The 25841-nt window shown below is 39.9% G+C and overlaps 1 protein-coding gene and 1 long non-coding RNA gene across 2 annotated transcripts in view; one reads left to right on the plus strand and one right to left on the minus strand.

The window, feature by feature from the left end:
- The window catches only part of LOC139983232 (uncharacterized), a 104429-nt gene that overhangs the window by 24044 nt on the left and 54544 nt on the right, over positions 1-25841 (plus strand). Inside the window, exon 17 of the mRNA XM_071996646.1 lies at positions 189-773. The gene's annotated coding sequence lies outside the window, so the exon portion shown is untranslated. The remainder of the gene's footprint in view (positions 1-188; positions 774-25841) is intronic.
- Positions 18362-22473, minus strand: LOC139983241 (uncharacterized). Its single transcript, XR_011798565.1, has 6 exons — positions 21576-22473; positions 21138-21216; positions 20774-20858; positions 20064-20377; positions 19732-19936; positions 18362-19611 (listed from the first exon to the last, which is right to left on the minus strand). It is a non-coding gene; the product is annotated as an uncharacterized lncRNA (long non-coding RNA).

Here is a 25841-nt window from a genome sequence, read left to right on the forward strand (position 1 = left end):
ATTATAACTTACTATGTGTTATAGTGTATTGTTGTTATAACTAAGTACCATCGAGTATATATGGTGTGTATTACAGTGTATTGCAGAACAAAGAACGACGTTGGCACCATGACCAGGTTACCTCTGAAATCGCGTTCACTTGCTTTTTCAGACGTGAAATGAATCATTCTATTTTTGTTAATTGGCAGGAATAATTCACGATGCTCGAGCACAGACATTTCCACGATCATCAATGGAATGCAATCACCGGGTCCATCGGCTCAAACAACTGAATATCCCAAAGCCATCACAGAGCGCCTGCAATATTAGAATTTATAATCCTTAATTTACTAGATCTGTGAAGGATCTAAAAGTTAAGCATCAATTTATTTTGTCGATCCTAAAGGATTAGCTAAGCACTAACGATCGTTGATGGTTTACTGAAAGAGAGATCAGAAGCTGCTTGTGATTCAATATGGAGAGAATTTGGTTCACACTCTTATTGATTTTATTCGTTTCTGGTTCACGTGGATCTAAAGACCCAATAGTTGTCAGACTTGTTGAAAGAGATTCGGTGATCTTGAAATGTAATGGATCTGCGACAAGAGGAAACAGATGGTTTATTGACGATCGAGTCATCTTTGCAAATGAAATAAGTTTTGATTCTTTAGCGGGTGTCAGCTTATCGAATGACTACTCATTATCAATATCAGACGTTACATTCAATCACCAAGGATTGTATAAATGCTATCGTAACAATATCCATGTTGTGAGCTACCAAGTGACAACAGTAGGTAAGTAATGTAACAATATTTGTACTGCCATGTTTTAAATATATATATATATATATATATATATATATATATATATATATATATATATATATATATATATATATATATGAAAATCGTAATGAGTTGGAAAATCAAGAAGAGTGAAAAAACTTTCAGCCTCCACCGGGATTCGAACCACGGGCCTTCCACTCTGTACGCGGACACACTTACCACTAGGCTATGGACGCTGATTGTATGTCCAGAGGTTCGAAACCGGTAAGGAAGGTCGTAATTCCACTGTAGGCGTTTGTCACATGTATCGAACAATACTAGTTCTGTTTTTGGTGACATATTTTGCCTTACCCTAGAGATCAAACATGATGCTGACCAACTCGAAATCATTTGTGATTCCTAAAGCGGGATCTCGGGAGATACTTTGAACAATTACAAATATATATATATATATATATATATATATATATATATATATATATATATATATATATATATATATGTATAAACATATACATATATATATATATATATATATATATATATGTATATATATATATATATATATATATATATTATTAGAGAAAACCAGAGAAATAAGATATGACTCATAATTGACAAATAAGGAGTAAGTTTTACAAAATATATTGGAATTTTCGGTCCCCCTGGGACCTTCGTCAGCAATACTTGGCAGTCGAATGAGAAGTACAAAATGTGACACAATGAAAGTATGACGCTAGATAAGAGTAAGTTGCAATGATGGAATTAAAACCAAATAAACCATGACTATACAGGAAGCGGATTAAGGAGCAAAGAACGGATTACATATGCTTGTAGAACTGGTAGTTGTTAAGGGGTCCCAAGTCTTTGTTGAGGCCGGTGATGTGAGACTTAATACGAAAGATCCAATCGATTTCTTTACGTTTACGTTCAGTAGTTGATTTGAAGTTCGAGGCAATTAAAATACATTTTAGGTTTTTTAGAGAATGACCATGAAGATTGAAATGTTCGGACACTGGGAATCCTGCAAAATTATCACGAATAGATTTTTTGTGATTATTAAAACGTAAGCGGAATCGGGAGCCTGTTTCACCTACATAATTGCCCTCTTTGCAAAGTACACAATAGAAAATGTAAATAACATTAATAGAATCACAAGAGAGGGAAGGGGGTCTAAGACTAAAGTCAACATTGGGAATCTTGACCACGGTGCCTGGGGTAATATGGGGGCATATTTGGCATCTAGGTTTACCGCAAGGAAAATTGCCTGCGGAGGTGGAAACTGAGCGGGGGAGTCTGGAGGAAGTGAGAAGAAATTTAAGGTTGGGGGGTTGACGAAATGCTAGCATGGGGGGTACCTTAAACGATTCTCCTACAGACTGATCGTCTTGAAATACAGCAAATTCCTGTTTGATGGAGCGAATGAAAGATTTGATGAGGGGGTTGTAACTGGTAACGAACGGAATGCGTGTGTTGGGACTTTTAGACTTGTATTTTAATAAGTCCTCACGGCTCAACTTGTCGGCCCTGGAAATACCCTGTCTAATTAAGTGAAGGGGGTATCCGACGTTCAAGAAATAACCAGTTAATATGGATACCTGGTGTTTAAAATCACATGGGTACTTTACCTAAAGTCCACAAACTACCTAAATTAATAACAGAGGCTCAACAAGCACTACCCGGAGTGACCCCTTCTGACCCTGAGAATATCCGCCGTTCTGACATTTGTAAGCTAGCCAGGAAACTCAAGCTATTCCCTCCTTGCCGACCTATTATTTCAGGAATTGGTACGCTAACTGAGCATCTTTCAGGATACATGGACTCCGTACTCAACCCTCTATTAACCCATATTCCTTCTTATATACAGGACACTACGCATTTTTTGAGAATTCTTAACACTATTCAGGCGTTACCAATTAATTCCTTACTCGTTACTATGGATGTATCCTCTTTGTACACTAATATCCCTCATGATGAGGGAATTATCGCTTGTCAAAATTTTCTTCGTGAGCATGCCACCAACCCCACTTTAGGTGATGATCTTGGTCCCATTTTACGTTTCATATTATTATGAATTAGAACAGGAAATGCTATCCACTTCTCCTCTTAAGCCATCACATTATTATAGATATATTGACGATATATTTTTTGTCTGGCCACATGGTGAAGAATCTCTTAAGTCTTTCTTTGATCATGTTAATTCTTTTCATGACAGCATTAAATTTTCTGTCGAAGTTTCCAAACATCAAATTTCATTCCTAGATGTTCTGGTCAAGTTGGATGGCAATTCCTTAACCACTTCGGTCTATTATAAGCCCACTGATATTCATATGTATTTACACTTTAATAGTTTTCACCCACATAATCTCAAGAGTTCTATTGTTTACAGCCAATGCCTTAGACTTAAACGCATTTGCTCCAACCCATGTGATTTTAAACACCAGGTATCCATATTAACTGGTTATTTCTTGAACGTCGGATACCCCCTTCACTTAATTAGACAGGGTATTTCCAGGGCCGACAAGTTGAGCCGTGAGGACTTATTAAAATACAAGTCTAAAAGTCCCAACACACGCATTCCGTTCGTTACCAGTTACAACCCCCTCATCAAATCTTTCATTCGCTCCATCAAACAGGAATTTGCTGTATTTCAAGACGATCAGTCTGTAGGAGAATCGTTTAAGGTACCCCCCATGCTAGCATTTCGTCAACCCCCCAACCTTAAATTTCTTCTCACTTCCTCCAGACTCCCCCGCTCAGTTTCCACCTCCGCAGGCAATTTTCCTTGCGGTAAACCTAGATGCCAAATATGCCCCCATATTACCCCAGGCACCGTGGTCAAGATTCCCAATGTTGACTTTAGTCTTAGACCCCCTTCCCTCTCTTGTGATTCTATTAATGTTATTTACATTTTCTATTGTGTACTTTGCAAAGAGGGCAATTATGTAGGTGAAACAGGCTCCCGATTCCGCTTACGTTTTAATAATCACAAAAAATCTATTCGTGATAATTTTGCAGGATTCCCAGTGTCCGAACATTTCAATCTTCATGGTCATTCTCTAAAAAACCTAAAATGTATTTTAATTGCCTCGAACTTCAAATCAACTACTGAACGTAAACGTAAAGAAATCGATTGGATCTTTCGTATTAAGTCTCACATCACCGGCCTCAACAAAGACTTGGGACCCCTTAACAACTACCAGTTCTACAAGCATATGTAATCCGTTCTTTGCTCCTTAATCCGCTTCCTGTATAGTCATGGTTTATTTGGTTTTAATTCCATCATTGCAACTTACTCTTATCTAGCGTCATACTTTCATTGTGTCACATTTTGTACTTCTCATTCGACTGCCAAGTATTGCTGACGAAGGTCCCAGGGGGACCGAAAATTCCAATATATTTTGTAAAACTTACTCCTTATTTGTCAATTATGAGTCATATCTTATTTCTCTGGTTTTCTCTAATAATATTTTCTTTTGGAGTAAACGTGGATTTTCGTTATATTATATATATATATATATATATAGGCAATGTTCTGCGTAGCACTGAGAATTCTAGTAGAAAAATAGTAAAGTTTGCTAGTGTTAATGATAAAGAAAACTAACACGACGTTTCGGGTATAAACCCTTTAACAAAGTGAGCAAAAAGACTACTAAAACTGTAAACAGCGAACGAAGAAAGATAAAATGGTCCAATGCACACACATGAAAGAAGCGAAAAGTAGCAGGGTAAAAGGACTTACAACAAATCGAATTTAGAGTTTAAACCATAAGGGGATAAGGTGCCAAGTCGGAAAATTAGTCTATTTTCGGATTTAAGACGATCGATATCAGTGCCTCTGGAAGACAGAGCACACGTAACAGAAAAGTCAGTGATCTTACAGGGGGAGGGGGAATTGAAGTGAGAGGCGACAGGGTAACCAGGAAACTTGGATTTGATGGAGCGTAAGTGTTCGGTAATACGATCTGCCAGTCTACGCTTGGTTTCACCTATGTAAAGTAAATTACAACGTTTACATATGATAACATAAATTACATTAGTGGAAATACAAGAAAAGTGATGTTTAATTATAAAAGAGTTTTTAGGGCTTTGCACACGTATAATATATAGGTGTAATAATTTTAGTAATTGCTTGGGGACCCTCGGCCCGTCCCCTGGCTATAGACCACATTGTCACCCCAACCGCGCCTCCACGCCCCGTGAAAAGTGGAAGCAGTGAGGGTGAGTACCGGTAAGCGTAACACAACTTCGTCTTAGGCCAATGACTTGCCTCATTTCAGCCAGTTCTCCAACATCCCCTTCCTTAGTGGCGGAGCGTCCATATATACAGTCAGGGGCGGATGCCCCCCCCCCCTGACGGACTCAAATGGACTGCTGGCGCCCTTTTCAGCTTTTCACTACTTTTTACTTATTCGCGATTATTGACCATTTTATTGCGCACTCATATACCTATTGACATTTGTCATATTCTGTTGGTGTAATTTTCAGACAAAATGGCGACGACACCTATTTATTCTCCGTTTATCTGCAAATTAGCATGGCCCGGAAAGGGTCATTTCCTGCAATCTAGGGAGTATCTTTACTCAAAAAATTTCTGTACGCTCCGTGCCAACCTGTGGTGACGCTCCGCTTAGATAGTGTCCAAAGCGCCCCTACAGACCATTCTTGCCCCCCCCCTCCGACCAATACCCCTAGCTCCGCCACTGTTACTACACTCAAAAACGTCTTTGCGAGTACACTACGAGTAATAGCTACTCTCTTAAAACACCATCGAATATACAAATTACAATGTTTTTACAGACTTTTACGTGCAATCTGAGAAATGTCAGGCTTGAGACCCATATTTTAAGGCTAGGTATTTGCAGCACAGAGCACTCGGGAAGTGCCGTTTCCGGCCATCTGGGGTTTGAAAAAACCCAAAATTTTCTTGTACGCTCGGCGCCCGCCGCTGGTGGCGCTCCGCTTAGATAGTCTCCACACATTAGCCCCCCCCCCCAATGATTTTTCCGTTCCGCCGCGCCTGACTTAACCACCGTCTCACCCACCACCTTCTAGGTCTTCTCCTTGGCCTCCTCAGCCTTCCACTCTTTTCCACCCTGCTTAGTTCTGCCTCTTCTTCTTGCCGCTGCCTTCTTTTTTTTAGCGACAATATAAGCATAAACCAGAATTGCCAATTCAATATCTTCTTCATCTCTTGGAAGCATGCTTCCTCATTGTTTCTCTGGAACGAATGAGAGAGTGGCCCGGCCTCCTCTTTATACCCCAATCGGGATTCAAGCGTGGTAATTTTAGTCAAATCGTGTACATAAATCTTAGGAGATCTTTACAGAACTTGATGAACCTGAGGGACCTCAACAGAACATAGCAGAACATGGCAGAACGCGAGAGCTTATCGTGGTGATCGCAAGATAACTTGAGGGAACGTAATGAAAATCGTCGCAGGCCTTGACCGGAAGGCACTGGTTTCCTAGCAAAGACGTTATAAGTCGTAACAAAACGTTTGAAAGGGTCTGAAAGCGTGGAAAAAGAAAAAAAAAACATTAATTTATCCTGGAGCTCCACGCTTTTTGAAAAATCGTGGCGATCGTGGGAATCGTGGTCTAGTGTAAATGCAGCATGAGTACAGGATCGAAGCAACGCTCTAAAGGTTAGATGTATTGCTATAAGTTCAAGACCTCCTTCTAGCCTAACGTGGGTTGTGAATGGTGAAGATGTAGAGGCATTCAATGTACACAATGTACTATACAAACCAAACAAGGAGGGGATAAGCACCACAGACTCACAATCTACATTACATCTACCACCAACTGGAACTCACGTCAAAATTTTATGTCACAAATTTTTGTCACTAACTTTTTTCTAATAGGGTTGTGAATGAGTGGTGTGAATGGGATTAAGAATGATTTGGACAAGCACTTGAAGCATTGTAATCGGGTCTGAGTGTTTGTTTTATTTTATATGAAGACTTCAGTGTCCCTCCTGATCCTTTTTTCTACTAAACTAAACTATCTCACACAGAACGAAGAACGGCGTTGCACCATTACCGAGGTGGCCTGTAAAATAATCTATTCTAGCTTTTTCAGGCGTGATATTAATAATGATATTATTATTACTTCGCAGAAATGCTTCACGATGCTCGAGTACAGACGTTTCCACGATCAACCATGAACCGCAATCATTGAGTCCATCAGCTGAAATGATGACAACTGAATATCACAAAGACGTAACACATGGTTATTTTAGAGATCATGTGGCAGCACCTAACGACATTCCCGAGTATCAGGAGATTGAACAGCCCAATGAAAACTACAACAAGCAGATATACAGAGAGAATCAGATATTACAAAAAGATTTCATCATAACCAAGATAATCAATTACATATGCAAAAATAAGAATATAAACTTTTGTTGTAGCAATTTGATACTATTTCCCAATTGCAATGTGTCATGACATAGCTGATATGTTGAAACCATCTTCAGACAATACAGTTTGCAATAAGATAAACATAAAACTTTCATTCCTTGTCATGCATGTGTCTAAGCTGTGTAAACATGTTCGTTTCAATATAAATCAGCTTAGATATTTGTTAGCTGACAGTGTTTTGTTTTTGGAATTGAGGAAAAGAAAGCGTAACTACAGAACATAAAAAACAGAGAAATGACCCCCATAGAAATGAAAGAGCTAACTGAAAACCAAGGAAGGAAGATGAATAGAAACAAAAACAGAACGGTTTATATGCTATAAGAACATGACACTTGTGGGACAATGGATAATTACTGAACACTTCAACAAAAGTCATATATAGATATATAAAATATTTATAAATACTCACTAATATAATACTTTAAATTATTGTACATCTATTTATCGTTAATCTTAGTCACTGTTTATATTTCAATTTCATTTTCTATCTAGTCTAGTGATAAAGTTCAGCTCTTCATAAATTAGTTTCCTCGTTCTTTTGCGTTTAGGCCATGGGCCATGGCAAATTGAGAAGCACTTTTGTTCACATGGTCAGTGGGGAAAGTTAATTTCTCTGAAATAGTTAGTATAAATATGTACTGAATCAAGATTGACTTGTTCTTTTTGGTTCTACTGGCACAAACAGTCAGAATTTAAGAAAAACTAACAAAAGAAATTATCCATTGCTCTTAAAAGAGCTTATCTAATTGGTCAGTATTTCCAGGTCAAACCTTAATTGACCAATCACAGCTGTTGATCTGTGGTCTGGTTACACCATGGTTACACTAACTGCACAAACATGGCTGCTCCCACACTCAAATGTTGTATGCATGTGTGTGCAAAGACAAAAACGAATATTTCATCCTTTTCTGACAGCTCTTTTGCCAAATTCAAGGTTTGTGTTTTAAGGTGAATTGTTTTACCAGGTATTTATGGTGCATTAGCTAGAGATGTCACTTCAAAATACTGTATAGAGAGCTCAAAATCTTTAGCTGATTTTCAAGATCATGAGCATGGTGAGTCGTGCATTGGCTATCATCGTGATTGCTACAATACCAGAGATTCACAGATGAATAAACTCAACAAGACTGAAGAAAGGCTTGCTAAAAATCCGCCCAAAGATGGTAAGCAAACATTTAAATAATATTATGAGTATGAACCCATTTTCCAACTGAAATTAGAAATGTCAATCTGACATTTTGTGGAATGTGGTTGTGCTTTTAAGTTTTTACATTCGTTCTTGACGGTTTGTTATTGTATTGTAACCTAGTCCTGCTGTCATTTTGTTGTGCAAAATGCATCAACCTGATGTAATCGTGAATTTATTTGGGTTAGGGTTAGATATGTACAAACAACAGGGATACATTTACATTTACAATTAAAATCTCTATTTAGTGTGTGTTAAGTTAAATTTGGCATGTGTTCAACAAATAGAAGTACCTGTCATGGGGGGGGGGGGAGTTTGATATTTAACTTTTAGACTTTCTTCAGTAGTTGCTCTATGATTTTATAAAATGAGACGAGGGCCCCAAACCCACGCCCAATTTTCCATTTGCGCTTAGTTGATTTTTTTTTTTATATGGGTGGACTGGAGATCAATATTTCATTATTGCTCTGTGAGTTTTATAAAATAAGACGAGGGCCCCAAACCCACGCCCAATTTTTCATTTGTACAAATACTTGGTTGATTTTTTTATATGGGTGGAGGTCGATATTTCATAATTGCTCAATGATTTGATAAAATGAGACAATGGCCCCAAACCCACGCCCAATTTTACATTTGTACAAATACTTGGTTGATTTTTTATATGGGTGGAGGTTGATATCAATGATTTGATAAAATAAGACAAGGGCCCCAAATCTATGCCCAAATTTTCATTTGTAAAGAAAAGTTATTCATTATAACAAGTTTAGATAAACTGAGCTAGGTTTGTCAATTCAAGTTGTAAAATGGTGTAGGTTAATGAATTCAGAGCAAATTTTTTAAACTTTTTTAAAGTTGTATTTAATATGTATCTTTCTCTTGTTTGAATGTTACAGATGATTCCACTGATGATGGCAACGACGATGTTGAGCCTGACTGTAAGAAGCGAACACTAAGATCAAACGTAGCTGGACCATCTTCTTCAGGCAGACCACACATACTTCCAGTGTCGTGCATCATTTGTCACACTGATCACTGGATAAGGGACAAGGTGACCTGTAAGAGACGAAGAGAGCCCCTGACTCGTTACGGGACAATAGATGCTGGGAAACTCAGAAAGGCTGCTGAGCTGACATGTAACGAATCCCTTCTTTTGCAAATGCGTGGCAGAGACCTTGTTGATTCCGAGGCAAGATACCATCCGAGTTGTTTTCGTAATGCAACCAGATTTCTCACTCGGAAGTGGCCAAAAGAAACAACAGATATTCTATATGCAGAGTCTTATGCAAAGTTTTGCCACAATGTCATTGATGAACAGATTCTAAAACAACAGGGTGCGATCAGGATGACAAAACTCACAGCCCAGTTCATCAATATGGTATAAGAAGTTCAAGGGATTGGTGCCCCAAGTTACAGATCCTACAACTTAAAAAAGCGTCTCCACGGCTCCTATCCACAACTTCATTTTTTGCGACCAACGCGACGCTATGAAAGTGAAGTTGTAATTTCCAGAACTGTAGAAGCTCAGGATCTAGCAGTAAACCTGGTTAATCTACAAGATGATACAAAGTCAAGTAACGAGTTAGACACTTCAAGTGGTAGTGAATCTGATTTGCAGCATGAACAAAAAGGTTTGTGTAGAAGTCAAGGCATTTCATCGAGTGACATGTACTTTACAGCTAGACAGCTTAGAATTGCTGTCCAAGAGGTACATGTGGACACAGCATGACATCAGACATCAATTGGACTTTGGAGTAATATTTCAAAATCTAGCATTTTTAAAATGTGAACTCAAAAATTGTGATTGTTAGATGTGTAAATACATGCAGGAATATGTGAACTAAATATAGTGCATCATTAGTTACATGTTCAAATAATGTGTAAGGAAATAGAGGGATCTGTAGGACAAACATGAACAAAACAAATTCAGTAGTGTCAAGAGTTGGGGCTATGCATTTAGTTTGAAAAAAAAAAATCAAATTGTACTATGTTGTAACTTTCAGTATCAGTTGGAAAAGGTGTAGGACTATAATGTGATTCGAAATGGTCCGATGAAGTAATATCTCACGTTATTGTTTATTCAATTTGATTCAAATTTCCACACAAATTGTTGTTTTATTTCATGTTAGTTTAATCGTGGCTAACACCAGTCTCCAGAACACCATTTCATAATGGAATTTAACATACAATAATCAAAGACATAGTCAGTGCACCACACCCTATTGAATATTGATTATGCGATCACTCAAACACCCCCCCCCCCCATCCACCCGCCAAAAAAAACAAAACAAACAAAACGAGGCTCGATTTTGTGGATGGGTCCTGTGTGTACAGTCGTTTAACTTGTTGTTGACGAGTAAGTGCCACCCATTCACCATGGGTATTCATAAGAGTAAAACTTACTGATACTATCTACAGAAGTTTCATGTGCAATGTTATGATCAACAAACAGTTTTAATGCATATTACAAATGAGATTTAAATTTTTTTGTTAAGGTAGTTAGGTGAAGCGCTGCTTGTAACAAAACATTGTACATGTAGAAGTCTGTTGTGAACTTTGGTGTTCTAAACATGTTGAAAAGATTTGCAGTTGATAAATAAAAGAAGAACATATCTGAGTTTGTCACTTTTTTAGGGCTGTTTAGACATACTTTGTTTGTTAAAAAAGTCTATTGGAATGTCCAGTTTGATTATAATGAATATGAAATAGTGTGCTTATTTATTCACCAAGAATGTATGCATGCTGGCCTACTCCTTGGTCTCATTTGTTATTACTGGATCATTAATTGCCTAGAAATAGTGTATTTCAACAATTTAACAATGAACAAACTGGCCTATCCCTACCACAAATAAACACCAAGTACAGTTGAAAAATATTATTCCAATAGCCATATATGCCTATACAAACTTTTAGAAATGTTTTGCCATACATAATCTTTACAATTATAAAGGTTTCCACATCAAAATGTGAATTTTTGGGGGGTAAACTGTTTCTATCTGGAGACAGACCAAGTATTTTTGATCAAGTGAGGGCGCTGTTTTTCTTATGTTTTTCTTTATGTTGGAAAATTTGACATTTTATCTGTGAATTACATATTAATGTGCCACTTTTGAGCAAAAGAACAACTTGATTCTTTATTAAGGACATATTATCTATAACTCAGACTATATTTCATGTAATACCACTCCGGACGTAACAAGAATCATTTTCTGGAAGGAATTCAGAGCCACGGCCCATGGCCTAGTTCTAGATAGAGTACTACCGTATATTGTATTAGAATTCAACTTTGGCTGATTCTCATTAATAGGCATCGTTCAATTGTGATTACTTGATCTGACAATAGCTGGCCAAGACACAGCATGCCTTGCTGCAGGTAAGTAGCTTTCGTTATTTAAAAATTCATGCAATGAAATTAAACGACTGTTAGCGCAGTACTGATATGACATCTCGACATGACATCTCGACTATTAATCCAATCAAGGTTTTATCTCTCAGGAACTAAGTATCCTAATTTCATTTTGATTGTCAGCAGTATGATATGCTTATTTATTAACTTTTGTCAGTCTAGCAAGCCATTACATGGTATGATTGTGTTAAGAGCTTGGTGCAAATATTATGCATATCAATTTTCCTTATATTTGTGTACAACCATGACTAACGAATCACGGAAATAATGTTCGAACTTGAGGAAATATGTCGCATTCACATTGCATTGGAAAATGAAACCAAGTGAATTTTCAAAACGGCCTTCAACTACTCCTAAATCATCGCGGAACAAGATAATTCACTAACTGTAGATCCCCAAAACAGTTATTTATTCTAGGCAGGTAGCTAACGAAGAGGGGGGATTCCGGTAGTCCAAACTCCATCTGGGCTTGAAATAAGTAGTCTTTGTTCCAGATTTAGTTCAGTCTTTGCTAGCGCTAGTCGTGGTACCTCGGTGGTGGTCTGGTGACTTGCTGACAGATATCAATTGAAAATAGAGATTTTCTGGCCAACCTTTCGTTTTTCGTCACGAACAAAGTATTTGTAAACATTTACGTCTATATCTACAGCCTTCACAGCCAACGATGACCTCCAACGCTGCGGACTTTTTCCAATCTTTTACGGGGATGTTTACATTTCTGGCTGGTGCGTAACTTAAAGGGACAGTCTATCTAGTTTTAGCTGTTTTCCTCCAGAGCCGAGATGTGTGGTACAGCTAAACAATCAACTATTTGAGTTCTTCTATGGAATAAACAATCTGCTTCTTCCGGACCAGTACAACTGGCGATGCCCATGGGCTTGATGAAGGTTCAATGATGCCCTGGTCTAGCATTCTTTCTACCTCTTTCTCGGCCTCTTCCTTGCGGTGTATCGGGAGGCGACGCGGGGCCTGTCGAATTGGCCTAGAAGTTCCGGTGTCGATTGCATGTTGGACCAAGTCAGTGCGCCAAGGTCCCTTTTACATCGAGCAAAGACGTCTGCATTATCGGCCAGAAGTTTTATCAGCAATATCGCTTCCGCGTCACCAAGGTAGGCAGAGCTCTGCTCTGCTAGCTTATGCAAATGTTCGTCCAGAGTTGCATATTTCTCCTTGCATTCTACAACGCTTCTCTCCCTGGTCTTACGACGGGCAACTGTTTTTTCTTCAATGCCTTTTTCTTCTGCAGAAAGACATTCACCCACAGTAGTGCCTTCGTAAAGTGGTAGGGGTCTGCTCGTCGGATTCATTAGTCTTAAAGGTATTGTCTCCCTATTGGGGTCCACAATGGCCCTAGCGATCATCTCGGGGTGCTTCTCGAGAAACTTCTCGCTGCACTCCACAATAGCAGATTCTCCTTGCATTTTCCAGCCTGGGACTCGGGCCGTCGCCATCCCTTCGCTCGAGGCAGGAACAACCACCGTCCTTGCTGACACAACTCTGCACCTATCAAGCTTTTCCTCAACGGTACTCTGTTGTAGTCCACCAATGGTCATATCCTCCTTTCCAGTGGCTATCGTGCAATCGAATCTCTGTTTGAAGTCGCACCCAAGAAGTGCATCAGCGTCTATATCTGCCACCCAAATATCATGCATCGCTTCTAGTTGCCCCACTTTAATCAGGAATCTACCACGTCCCATACTGTGCAGTGGTCTACCGTCCGCTACCGCCAAATTCTCTGCAATGTCGGCAAGGACCTTATCCCTCTTCGCGCACAGTCGCTCAAAGAACTTCGTTTGCATAACAGTGAACTCAGACCCGGTGTCGATAAAGAAAGTCACATCGACCCCTTCCAGCTGCCCCTTCGAGTACAAACCACGGGTACCAACGGACCGCACTCTACTCCTAAAAAGTGGTATTGCGGGCTCACCTAGCGGAAAAGTCGGACTCCGCCCTACGAATCCGACTTCTGCTTGTTTTCCGTCTTCTTTACGCCATCCGGTCGGCTCTCGTATTTCTTATGCATAGGGCAATTCCTTCGGAAGTGGCCTGTTTCTCCACAGTTCCAACACTTGATCGATTTTAACCAATGCAATCTTTCGTCATTTCTGCTCTTTGTCTTGTCCTTCTGTGAAAGGGCGGTCAAATGAGTTCCCCAATTCGGTCGATGGATGGGATCTCCCCTCGGCCTACCATCATTCATCCACATGGTCCGGGGGCTTCTCCACTCTCACTCTTGGGCAGTTAAGTCCTCTGGAGCTTGGATACTGGACCTATCTGGTTGACGCGTGGAGGGTTGTCCGACGGATTGCTGTATCGTGTCTTGCGCCTCTCTTCTCACTTGTGTGGTGGTGGGCTCTTCAGTCAGTAAATTTCGACTCGTCATCTCGTCGTGCCGTCTATATCTAGTTCGGTCACGGCTTCCCTCTTCTGCATGAGTCACTGGTCCCTCTCCCAGTAACGGGTCGAACTCAGGCACCTCAGATCGGTGAATATCGGGGAGCGACCATGCACGCTGCTCATTCGTCAAATCATCTGCAAACGGGTTGGTGTCCGACATCTTACTTCGCTCTAACCAAAACGAACACACTGGAATCCCACCGCTGCCACCAATGTAACGCGCCGTCCTCGGTGGTGTGCGCAAGGAAGAGTGGGAATGCGGGAACACAGGAATGAGGCTGTCGACATGAGATATTAAAGTTTACCCGTTTATTTACGATCTATATACATGTCAAGATGGTGCACAGTGGTCGTGCATTACAGAGGCAATTATTAAATATGAAACCAGGTTTAAACACGTGCTCAGAAGTCGATGAAGTTAAATACAACACAGTACATTACTAATTGCTTGTCTCGGCCCGGAGGGCAGAACGATAGACGTCGGCGCTGAAGATTGGGCTATGGGGAACGGCGGCGCAGTTGGCGGAATGGTGAACGGCGGCGCAGTTGACGGAATGGTGAACGGCGGCGCAGATGGCGGGATGGTGAATGGCGGCGCAGATGGCGGGATGGTGAACGGCGGCGCAGTTGGCGGAATGGTGAACGGCGGCGCAGATGGCGGGATGGTGAACGGCGGCGAAGTTGGCGGGATGGTGAACGGCGGCGGAGTTGAACCGAAGGAATGTAGAACCTGGTCTTCTAGGTTATTTTACTCGTCGTCCGATCCGACCTCCTGCGATGGTCCACCGCTGTTTGCGCCAATAGATGACTCGTTCGTCTCCTAACTCATGGTCAGGATCTTTCTCCCCGTCCTAGTCCGGGCAGGGAACCAACCCTCTGGTACGAGCCAGCAGTTGCTTTTAAACAGAAACAACTTCCTATGCCTACAATGTGTGAACCTACACTTAACTCTATTAGAAACATAAACCACGCCCAGTCTACAACCACCAACCTATAAAACACGATAAAATACGACATGCGTGCTGGTTAAGATTTACCCAGACCTAACATTTTTGGTCCCTGGAAAACGTGACCTAGACGTCCTACTCAGTGACCTCCAAAATCGGGCAACATGAGAGAGTTCCCCCTTAACGTTGTTCATAACTCAAGCAAGTGACACCCCTTATAAGATTTTATCTAACAAACAATTCCCGTAAAGCGTCTAATATAATGTAAAGAATCAACCCAAGTTAAAACATTTGATTGGAGAAAATACTTGTTAACGCTAACGACAAACAAGGAGCTTTGACGTGTCGTTACATCATCGTATTGTATTATAGCAACAATAGTACCTGCGCATATGCTATATCCTATTGATAGATAGGAAAGTAACCTTCAACTCAAGTAACGGTGACAACAATGTTGTTGTGACTGAGATGAAAGTCTGCTCTTGCTGTTTGCACATATAGTCCTATAACCGCTATTTAAGAAGATTGAAATGCAACACGACAGAGGCCTTGTTGCAAATGACGTAGTGAATAAATGTTTGTGGTAAAAATATGTATCCTTGTTGAGGTTATGAAGGGATAAATTGTATTTCATGACAAACTTAAAGTATGAACGTGTGAGTCATCATACATTACCGAAGGCATCTGGGAGTTACAAAAAATGGAGATTCCTTTAAAAATTAAAACAATATAATATAATCGAAGAAAAAACAGACTACTTGTAAGTAAACAACAATGTACTGCAACAGACTGCTCAAATTGCTGCAATACTTTTATATGCTTACGTCTATGATGGTGGCTTGTTCCATATGAACTTCAATATTCTTTAGTAAAGGAAACAAAAATGGGGCGCTAAGCACCAAAACACATGGGCGGCTCATTTCAATATAGCTGGTCCTAGTAAACAAAACATCCTGATCTAATAATTAATGGCACACAAGCTCAAACTCAAAGGCTCCTAAAAGCTGTGTGGTAACTTTGGAGGACACCACAACTACGATAAATGTCCAGCATATGGTAAACCAGTGCAACAATTGCGAAAAGATGTACCATTATGCAACGTGTTGTAATCAAAGAAAACAAATGACAACTTAGTGGATATCAGCACCCATGACAAAGAAGCATTCTTTATTGACGATATCTCAAAGAATGGACTCTGCTGTTTAAGTTCAGTCGCACAGACATCGGGTTCAGACTTGACCCAGATGTTCAAGTAAACAGTTTACCTGTTGCATAGCACAAATACATAACATAGATACACCAATGACCGTAAGGTAGATTAATGATCAATGTTCTAAATTTTGCCAAAGCTTGACATAACTTTTAACAAAGATATTTACCCATCAAGTGACATATTAGGGCGGCAACATTTTAAATTTAATTCAGCTAAACGGTAAGCGCATATATCCCAAAAAGGAATAACGAGGCGTTTAATGATTATAGTTCAAAGAAACTTGTTTTGGAATCATTTCGTAGTTACAGCTTATTAGCAACTCTTGTTTTGGGTAGTAGTGACTCCAATTTGGAATAGTAGCACCTTCCGGTTAGGGTAGTAGTAGTAACGCCGCAAAGTTATAGTAGCATCGCCGCCTGAAGTTGAAGTAGCGTCGTCTGTTGAAAATAGTAGCAGAGCCACCTTTTTACAGAATCATCTTCAGTCAGGAGTAGTAGCACGATCTGTTAAGGGTTGTAGCAAGGAGGTTCCTGGCAGAATCTCCTTGGTTGTATAGCACATCCTGTTTTGGGTAGCTTCAGATCCTGTGATATTTCGGCGTTCCATACGAATGATCTGTGCAACGCGTATCATTGTTTAGACTTTGTACGGTACCTAGTCCATAACTATCTCGTGATTTCTATCCGGTAATGCTGACTAGAGTCAAGTGAGCCGCACATTCAGCCGTACATTCGTGATTTAACCGTAAATAAACCCAATTGAAGTTAGCATGCACGTTCAGCACCAACTTGCTGAACGAGTACGCTAACTGTACCTTCCATAGTGTGAGTTTACGGTACTGTTTAATGAACATAATTGTCTAAACGGTTAGGTTAATTCCTTACCGTTGAATCCCACGTTGAGAAAGATGGTTTAAGCAGCTTATCATTGTGACTTCAAAGGTTGTCTAGGTGTCACAAGGGAGTTGTTATGGAACTCCCTGCTTTACAAAGCCAATTAATATTACATCAGCGTTAATTTGTATTAACAAATGATACATTGTGTTAACTATATACATAGGCCGGTCAAGGAGGTTCAGGGGAAATTATTTACCAATTTTAATTACTCAAAATCCAGTCACGATTTGCAATAGGAACATATGCATTGTTGGGAAGGTATGGAAGTGAGGTTTCTTAAAAAGTTTATAGTCCATTTGAAATTATTTGGATGAAATCTTGATAGCTCGATGAGTTCAAGACTTATTATTTTTTTCAGTAAAGTATAATTTGATGTTTGAATGTGTGGGATATGGCTTATTGTTTGACATTCTGTTAAATTTTCATTCGTGAATAATTAGAATATATTACAGGCTACCAAACTTCTCGAGTGATAAGTGCTGCTGTGCATCCACATCATCTCTGACACCTCAATTGTTGTAACTGGAACAAGGGTCTCATAAAAGGCTAATTTATATCGCATAATTTAATACTTGTACAAACAAATACAAAAAAATGAGAAACTAATTGCTTTGACTTCATAATTCACAAATCAATTCGTTCCCCTCCCATCAATCATAACCACTGCCCGGTTGTCAACCTCCCTCCTAATACCCCTTCTCTCATCAACTGAATCTCTCCCCATAGCAACATCAATATTCAATGATAAATCATATGCTTATTGTAAATAGATTTTTTACTAATAGTCACAATACGACAGTGAAGTAGGAACATTTTCAACCAAACTTACCCTTCTGTAGTACTCTGTACAATGCCCCCATCCACAACCCAGCATATACACAGTAAATATACCTATAATCACTAGTCTCTCCATCAAAGCTGCGACGTGTCCTGACCATACTTAAAGCCCCCTCACCCCACTCACTCTCCGTCTACTCCGGAAATGGTAAGCCTTGCAGTATAAAATGATATATCTTTCAGATCATATTCGACCCTTTAATGTTTGGCGATATCTCAAATTTATTAAAAATGAATTTTTGATATCAGAAAAAAAAAATAAACATATCAAGTATTGAAAACACTTCTGAGAGATCTTAAATTAATTCAGACATAATGTAGGGCTCCCGTTAGTTTGCTGACCCATTAGTTTCCTCCCCTTAAAACATTAATTTCCTCCTCCTCGAAATCATAGGGAAGAAAAGTAACGCTTGTTGGGGAGGAAACTAACGTTTCTCATGAGACGAAAGAGAGAAGGCTAATTGGCTACGGTTTTTTGAAAGAGTTAAATTTAGGTAGTGAAAACTGTAGTAAATGTAATTTATGATTTTAATCAAAGAGATTTTAGTGAAAAAAATATTTCATATTTCACGGGACTCAGAAGCTGTGTGGGAAGAGATATTTGCAGTACTTGACGAAACTGTGTACTAAAACGACTAAGTGAGGAAAGTAACTCTTTTAGGGGATAAACCAAGGAAGGCATATAGGCTAGGCTATTTCGAAAGAGTAAAATCTGGTAGGTGTGGAAAGCATGGTTGAAGGCATTGGAAAGTTTTCTTTAATACCAGTGTCGGCAAGCCTCCATGTTATTGTATTTTTGCTCTGTAATTAGAACATGGCATAGATAGGAAGGATTTGGTGGGAAGGCTGTCAATAGATGTTTTAGTATATTCAAGATGGCTGAGTTTAATAATAGTTTCTTTTCTCTTGAATAATGGTACAAGAATACAGTTTAGGATTCTTGTAGACAATACTTTAAAAGGTGAGTTTCCTTTTTAACTTGCTTTCTTTTACTTGTTTAAGGCTTAGGGAGAAAAACATGGAACACATTAACAAGGGAACGTACCTTTTACATACTTCATGTAACGCTTGTCACCAGTTCAGTCTGTTTCATGTTTTTTGTTTGTGAAAATGTTAGCTTTTTGTTAGATATATAAACATGGTTGAGCGCACTTGGGAACTACCCCCAAGGCCCTGCCCATGCCCTCTTTTTTCCCCGTGGGGACAGGCGAGGAGTTAGTTCCTGAAAAAATACCAGATCTGTCCAGCTGATTATGGCTATCTATTGTTGTTTTGTGTCCATGGTTCCGAACAGTCGCGAACATGACTTGAGGATTCTCGCAGTCGTTTGGTCTCCTGTCTCAAACTCTTCCCAGAACTGCTGCACTCGAGACTGCAGTGTCCTGTGTGCCCGTTTTTTTTTTGGGACCCTCCTCAGTGTTCCTTCCGACCTCAGCAACACTTGTACATTGTAACAAAGGTTTCAGACTCTATGTGTAGAGTTGTAACAATATCATAAAACGGTACTTCCTTTCCAGCGATTTGGTTCAGGTAGCGACGCCATCCTAAAAAACAATGTGTAAATATAATTTCATGTGTAAATAAAAACAAAAGAGGAACTTCAATGATGACCAGTAAAACAAGTGATATAGTATTTAATACAAAAAAGGATTGTTGAGACATACCTTCAATATCGTGTGAATGGCTCTCTTAATACACACGTCCAGGTGGATTCCATTTAGTAAGACCACTCCTTTATTTGCTCCCCTTTGAGAATATCGAACTGAGGCCAAACTTGTTGTAGTGGTAGCATAGGTAATGCCATCATCAGTTTTCGAATATACGTTTGCACAGCTTCTGACGATGAATAAGCTTTCCTCAATCTTAAAGCTTGTACAGCGATATAGAAAAATATATAATATATTACGACGGATGTATAGATTAAATTTCATTATGTATAAATAAAATGCATTTTATATTTTCTCTTGACTTGCCAAAACATATAAAAACAATTCACCTTTCCCCATACCACTTGACGCCAGTGAAACAGACAGCCTTCGATGGTGCCATCTGGAAAGACGGATTCAACTGCTCTCATACTTCGCAGCATCACAGGTCAAGACGAAACGGTTAACTATGGGGTTAAAAGGAAGGGCTTCTTTTATACTACCCTGAGTACAGCCCAATGGTCGTCCTTCCTGTTCCTCCTTGACACCATAACAAATGCCAACGGCACCGGTTTTGCATAACTTACGCTTCCATAAAACAGTGTGTACAGAGAACATTTGTGAATACGGCTCTCTGCAAACTTTGAATGTGCAATTTGCTACCCTGTAGAAAAAAAAATAGGGATGAACCGGTTAATGTTTTCTGCCTCTGTCCAAATTAAGATTTAAATTTCATTCAAATGAAAGAATGGTACCCGGTGAATGACGATGAAATAACTATGATAGTGATGATTTCATAACTTAGCAACATTTTGCCAAAGAGGGAAATGCAACTGTTCTGGCGTGGCAAACACTCTTTCTCGAACAATTGCCTTATTCCTTCACAGCATGACGATGTCGCAATCATTTTATTTTTGTTGAGCAAGTTTCTGTCTTTCTTTTACTCTTTTTATTTCAAATGATTGAAAGATCTATTACTTCTATAGTTGCTTAACACGAGAAATGCGCGGCCATGGTCGTTGCTTATTTAGATTTACTGACAAAGTTAAAACAGACTTACTGTATAAAGTAAAAGTGAAGTTGTCATGCGCCGATCGTGACAGATTTGCTGGAATGCGTCGGTATATATACAGGAGCGATGGAATCTGTATGGAAACATTGAAAGCCATTAATTATCAAAGAACCCCATTAAATATTTCCTTTGGCTTCAAGTATTTCTCCCATTGTCTGTAAGAATTACTTCAGTACAAAAGACATGGCACAAAAAAATTCTAGTAGCAACAAGACGATTATTTCTTTCGTTCTGTTTCTCTTTTTAATTCCAAATGATTGCAAGATCTAATCATGCTACTTTATTTGCTTAACACGAGAAAGGAGAATGGTTGTTGCTCATTTATTCTTACTGACTAGTTAAAAATACTTACTGTAGGAAGTTAAAGTCAAGTTGTCATAGGCCGATCTTGAAAGATAAACTGGAATGCGTCGGTGAAGAAGCGAGGAAATCTGTATGGACAGGGAGTTGTTCCATAACAACTCCCTGGTATGGAAAACGTTAGAAGACAACGTTTTGCACATTTACCAAGCCATAAACTATCAAAGAACCTGGTCAAATACTTCCTTTGGTAACTAGCAAACGGAAACATTTTAAGTCTGAAAAGGCTTTTATAAGCAATTATAAGTGGCAAGTATAAGTGGCAATTATAAGCAACAACAGCAGATCATTGATCTGAAATATGTGATAATATTTTGGTTACAAGTCTATGTGATCATATTTTGGTTAGCAAATGTATGCTTTGCAGAATATTTTTACTTTCATCGAGAACACATCATATATACCCACGGGTTGGAAAGATGACACTCACCCCCAAAACTGGTGGATGGTATAGTTGGATGTCTGCCAAACTCGTACGTAGAAAAGCATGATAAGTCCCAATGAATTCATATAGGTCCGGAAACATGTGCAAAGCGCCGCTAAGCTCGTCGTTAAGGATAATAAATGTTTTCCATACTGAAAGCGACAGTGTTTTAATCTCGTCATTGGTATAACATCTCTCACATTAACAATTTGGCACCAAGTCTGAATTTTACAGTTCAGTGTTTCTTGGCAGTAAATAGTATCTCGCGGAACATGTATACATGAAACTTAAAACCGCTGCATATCGTAATTGTGAAGTGTTTGGTAGATTGAATTCCGTTCTGCTTGAATGTCAGTGTTACTTTGCATTTCCTTCTCCAACAACAAAGTTCTGGCGTAAAGAAGGATATACAGACCACAGTCGCTTGGGGTTGGTTGGAGTGACAATTTAAAAGAAAAAGTGGTTTCAACTGACCATCTCGTACAACGCCATGAATGTCCTTCCAACGCTGACCTCTCGTCAAGGAAACGAATGAAGCACTTCATTTCTCCACCAAGATTGTCGCCTCCAAGGGGGTCGAGATAATAAAGTGTTTGCGTAATTGCATTTGCAGCTAGTAGTACCCAGTGTACGCTGTTGCGATTAACGGGAAGGAGAATCCATCTACTTCCGATGAGTTTTTGTGCTCTGTACCATTTTCTAGAGATTTGGGAAATTGACATTCGTGAACTCATTTGGAATGAATTGCAAAGGAACACGTTGAAATTCGTCACCTGTGTTTGCAGCAAATCTAAATAGTCATTGACTACGTTGTCATCTAACCACGAATTACGCAATAGTGATTCGTACAGATCCCGTCGGTCGTAGTTTTCAGTGTACTCCTTTTCTTCATCAATGATTATCGTCTGGGTTCCAACAGTTTGCCCTCCACTACCTTTTTGTTTATTTCCCGTTTCCAGGATTTCTTGTCGTTTTGGTTAAGGCTGGTTTTTGAGGGTTTTGCTGGTTCGAGGAGTTCCAATTAGGGTGTTTGACTTCCTTTTATTCGTTTTATTTAAGTGAGACGGAGTAGAGTCCTCTGTTTTCCTTCCTCGTTCTCTGTCATATTCGAATGTAACTGTCTGTAGAATATTTTCTGCTGCCGTTTTGCAGTTTCCAATGGCCCCCTTCCTCGATCTTTTCTTCATATCATCTCTGGTTTTTTTCGACGTCCGACTCCATTTTTCTTCCACCAATGTTGTTGCTCGTTTTCCCATTTTCTTTTGCTTGCGCACCCTATACTGGAGAACAAACTTCTTTTGTTGTGCCTCGATAGCAGTGAACATTCTTTGTAGTAATTCGTCCAAGCGAAATCGAAAGTTGGCCACCGTCGTCATTTTAAAATTGTTATTGTATGCTTCCATGTAGCCCTGTGTCGTTGGTGGGTTGCGGATAAAATATCTGGTAGTGTCGTAATTAGCCTTTTGATATTTTGTCGAGTGTCTGGTCAGGTCACCTAGAATGAGTTGTGACCAGATAGGAATGGTAGGCAAAACATATGTCAGCATTCTCTCTATCAGTTGGCTACTTTTGAAACAGTTTGGTTTTGAGTTATCGTAGCCAGCTGAACTTTCCTCTTTTGACAGGGCTTCCTTCGCGTCGTTGTCTATGTTGTGACATAGTGTCTTGAAATTCGACGATTCCTGAGCTAAAGCATCCTCTTCTGTGCATCTGCTTGTTTGAGTTTGCTTCAAAGGATTTATTTCTTCTCCCTCGCACTCGTTGTCAGTGACAACAATTTCATTCATTTCAGAGGAATCTCGACTGCGAAGTGTTGACAAGATTTCCTTCATGTGAAGTTGACAGATCGGTGAGTAGAGTTCTGCTCGAAGGACAATGCAAATCGAATACATCAGTTTTCGAAAGTCTTGCAACACGCGAACTTCTGCGAGAAGACGAAACAAGCACATGCCAAACCACGAGTTCTTTCTTATAGTACTTACGGCAGTACTCTTTGCCGTCCTTCATGAAGTGGCAAAGGCCGCTGTGTACAACCATGCCGTTCAAGTCTTCGTCAGAAGCAACACCGCTCACGATTCTCCAGCTTCTCTCCAGGTATTGCTTCATCGTTTCTCCAGAGAAAACCTTAAGTGAATATACCAACAATGGAAGGCTCCTATCGCTTGATATTAAACAAGGGGTTGTTAGGTTTCTAAACCCGTATATGCTCTTCTCTCTGTATCTAAACAACTGAAGCCAGTTAGATATAGTTGGCTCAGACTGATTTGTTGAAATTAGCTCTGCTATGGGACATGGGGATGACTTCTCCCCCTCCTCTTGTCTCGTTGGATTTGGGAAAACAATAGCATAATACAGATATTCCTTGTTGCCATCTTTCCATGTCACTGAACCCGTGGCATCCCAGTGCAATGGCACTGTCTTTGCGAGCTCATGGAAGAGGCGAACCCCAGCGTCCGTAAATGAGATTACATAGCTCGGAGAGGCAGAAATCTGTCTGATGTAGTTGTTCAAACTATCTTGTTTTTTCAAAAGAAGACTTGTTAATACATCTTTATCGCTCTGTAGTTGCCGTCTTCCCTCGTAGCTTATCTGTTTGAAAACAGAGCCATCGACACATACTCCGGTTAGGTTTCCGCTAGCCAATGTATGCTCGTCAAGCTTTACGAGACGTTCCGTGTGCAAACGTGATGGGCAATGGCTTTTCCACAATTCATTTTGCAGCGTTTTCCGTTCATCGGCTCGCACGGGACGCTGTGAAGTCTCATCTGTTTCGTGTTTGACGCAGCCTGTATAAAACACCATGCATTTTAGGTTACTGGCCATCGAGAGTCTTGCCAAAACGGAACATGTCGGTCGTCGAGAGCAATATGCGTAAGCACTGAAAATGTCACCGGAAATTTTCCTGCTGCCCTTCTTGGAAACCCGGTGTCTTTTGAACATCAAGGTACAGAATGGGTTTGATTGCCGGAGCCCTTTATAAAACACATTTACCCACTGTAAAGGTAATCGTGTACCCTTTTGCCTGCTTCTAAGGTTTTTCCAATCGTTTTCGTCAATCGAAAAAGAGGCATTAGTCGGAATGGACGCTTCGAAATATTTGTCATATACCTGGCAAACATTCAATGAGGAAAGCGTTTCCAGACTGATTGGGCCATGTACAGCCTCGTCGTCCTGGTCAACCGTCTTTTCAAGCTCTTCGGCGTTATCAGGTATCTTTACTTGCGGTTTTTCAGTAGTACCGTTGTCCGCAGTTTTACCTTCCGGTAGTGGAACATTCTCCTCTTCCAACTTGGGTATTTCTTCATCGTCTTTCTCTGTGAACCATGTTATGGCACTTCTCTCAGACGAAAGCTCGTAGAAGAGAATAACGCCATTCACCGCTATGTCTGCGACCGCTTCCTCAAACGTAGATCTCTCTACGTCTTCGTCGTTATGACAGACCACTCCGTTGTTCCTAAACGTATATGTATAGTAATGACCGCTCCTGCAATCTACGCCTTGGTGTACGACCGCAGATACCAGTTTATAATGATATCCTGCGTAACATTGATCGGAAAAGTTCAACTGAAAGTCTGAAATTTCCAGCGATATTAAAGAAGTTACAGGAACTGCGCTCTTTCGTCCACCTGCTCTGGTACGATTTACATTTAGAACAATACATGGAGGTAGTTTGTGAATTTCATAACTGTATCCTTTCACCTGGTTCTGTTTACATTGATTGCACAATACTTCCTCTCGAACCTCGTCTTGAAATATAGCGCTAATATTTCTCTCAGCCTCTGTGTTATCTGTGGTGATGGTCAGCATAGGAAGTGACTGCTGTCGTCTCTCTGAGTTGCCACAATTCAAACAAGATATTATTTCAGAAAGAAAAGTCGTTGTCACGAGTGGTGTGTTGCTTTTGACATTTTCCCTTTGAATGGCATCACTAATGCAGCGTGCGAAAAACTCACTGGCATCCTGCTGACTCGTAATATTGGTAAAAGGACCACGGACTTCTTCAGCAATGGTCTTTATCGCCTGCCTAACTACAACATCGCTTAAGGGTTCCGTTTTGTCCTCTTCTAATTCAAAAAGGAACCGCCTGATTTCGTCAGCAACTGTGCCAATCGTCGGGGAGGTGTTCTTCAATATTTGTCCAGCGTCTGTAACTTTAATAGCCTGGATGATAGCTGCAAACCAACATGAGTTACCAATGTTACATATTCCACGACCTGTCAGCGGAAGACATCTGTTGCACGTAAAATTTGAGCGTTCTACATGGTCTGTGGT

This window comes from Apostichopus japonicus, chromosome 16, assembly GCF_037975245.1.
Source record: "Apostichopus japonicus isolate 1M-3 chromosome 16, ASM3797524v1, whole genome shotgun sequence".
NCBI lineage: Eukaryota > Metazoa > Echinodermata > Holothuroidea > Aspidochirotida > Stichopodidae > Apostichopus > Apostichopus japonicus.